Source organism: Hipposideros armiger, unplaced genomic scaffold, assembly GCF_001890085.2.
Source record: "Hipposideros armiger isolate ML-2016 unplaced genomic scaffold, ASM189008v1 scaffold_379, whole genome shotgun sequence".
Lineage (NCBI taxonomy): Eukaryota > Metazoa > Chordata > Mammalia > Chiroptera > Hipposideridae > Hipposideros > Hipposideros armiger.
The window spans coordinates 1,650,109-1,652,496 of NW_017731729.1; positions in this window are offsets into that span (position 1 = coordinate 1,650,109).

Below are 2,388 nucleotides of genomic sequence, written 5' to 3' on the forward strand. Positions count from 1 at the left end.
GGGGAAATAGGTTACTTACTTCAGCAATTTTGCCAGAGGTCAGTCAGGCCAGACCTCTAAGGATCATAAACACTCTGAGAGGCCAAATAGGAAATTAAAATATCCAACTTGGGAGGCCTATTTGGGCTAATCACTTGTTCCGGCATAGAATTAGTCCTCTCTAGCTCTGGTCTCCATGGGGACACTCCACCTCAGTACCCCTAGCTACTAGTGCTTCTTAAAACTCTATGCTTTTTCAGTAATATAGGCTCTTGAATAGCATCTTTCCCAAAATACAGCACAGAAAACCCCATTGCCATACAAATAGTAATGACCGGAACATTTTTCACAGTCCTCTTGCTGCAAAGGATGACTGTTTTTTCTTTCGTACACTTTCAGTGTCAGTTCTTAAAAGCTTGTCTGGGTTTGTTGACTTCCATTGACATCAGCACCAGGCTGTACTTAGCTCTCAGCCCCGGGAAATTTCCGCATTGCTCTCCAGGGTTAGGTAGCAGAGTATGATGTTAAATGCTGTAATGTTGGGAGAGAGCTGGGTTTTAGCTGTGATGACATGCTGCCTAACCCTTCAACTTTGGCAGGTCACTTTCCCCATCAGGACTAAGTTTTTCAATGTGTACAAGGAGGATTCATTCATTCTTATCAAGCAGTAGCTTCTAAGAACCTACCTGCTTCAGGCACTGTGCATCTAGATAATCTTTAACTCCCTTTTTGATCTATCATCCTCAGGCATTGTATTTCAGCCCAGGGTGGGTCTGGTCACTGAGTCCAGTTTGCTGCTGATGATCATGATATGGCCTCTGTGTCCAGTCAAAAGAGTCCTTATTTCCCAAAGAGTAGTAAAGGTTCCATATTGAACCCTCTCAAAGGCTAGACTTCCTCTATTTAATTTCCGGTCCCCCTGTGATGATCATAACTACTATGCCCCTACCTCTTAACTGCAGCCTATTAGCTGCTACTGGAAACTCTTTTATTGCTGTCCTTTTTCTGCTTAAAAAGACACTTTGGCCTCTGGCCCAGAGTTCTTGAGATTTGCATCCTGCTTTCTCTAAAGGTTGACCAGAGTATTGATCTCTGAGTGATCCACCCAGCCTTACTTCCATGCACAGATAGGCTCCACTGAGCACACTTGCTTCTGGCTTTCTCTCAACAGAATTATTCTCCCACATTTTGAGCTCAGATCTGAGAGAACTCTGATTAAATACACCGACCACAAAATAGAAAATGCTTATGGCACATCTTCAGGCCAACGCAGCATACTTGGGTTGGTTTGTTTTTGCTGCTTGTCTAAATAGAAATGCCAAACAGCAAGAACTCCCATTTCTAGCTGGTAATAAACCAAAAGGGAGCTAAGCACAATGTTTCTGTTGTCTCATCATCCCCTTTTCTGTTTTCCTTTATTCTTGATTCTGTGTCAAATATCTGCCTGTATACAGCCTTCTCGCCTCCTAAGCATTAACTCTCCTTAAACCTGTGGTTTAAGAAACATGCACATATATATATGCAATTAAAGGCAGGGCTTTGACTTTTCCCTGGGAAACTGGAAGGATAAGGTGAGCTAAGCTTTTAATTACAAGTACCCATTCTGGGAGGCAGGGAGTTTGAGCTTCTGACAGCTACCGCTGCTCAGCCTAATCCTATCTTTCAGGAAAGAAAAAGAAAAGCCCACATGTATCTATCTACAAAAATGTTGACTTAATATATTTGACATTTTTTTTACATATTTGCTAATGTAAGTTCTGCTTGAAGACCAGAGAAAAAGTGTTATTGTTGTTGTTAAGGTGAAGGCTTAATGTACCTATGATTCTTTGATTTCTCTTAGATTATTGCATTGTTCTATTTCTGTTTTGTTCAAGATATATAGAAATGTTACTGTTCTGCATTTTTATAACTGCTTTCATCCAGAATCCCAAATCTCTTTACAAATACTAATTATTATGATCTAATGTCACTGGAAATTGTTAAATATGCTCCAAAGTGGTTAAACACTTTAAATCCCGATTTACAAATTAAATACTAAAACTTGGAAAAGCTAAGCTGCACTGGGGACTTAAAAAGGGTTTTGGTTGAAACAACTGGAAATGACAGCTGTCAGCCCAATCCCCTAGTCCGTGAACTCATTTGATATCCTACACTTCTTGAATGATTATACATGTTGGAAGACAGGTTGCCGCTGTGAATTCAGGCACTGCAGATCTCTTTCTGTCCAAATAATATATAACACCTAAAAATATCATTGTAGAGTGGCAACATCTTTCCAGGTCAAACTTTAAAATATTTCTTATGGAAGTCATTTTTTTATAACCAAGGATTGTAATCAGTGAAATTATTTCTTTCATCTTTATCAATTTTTGGATATCTACAAACTGGATTCAGTTTTGTAAATTCAAA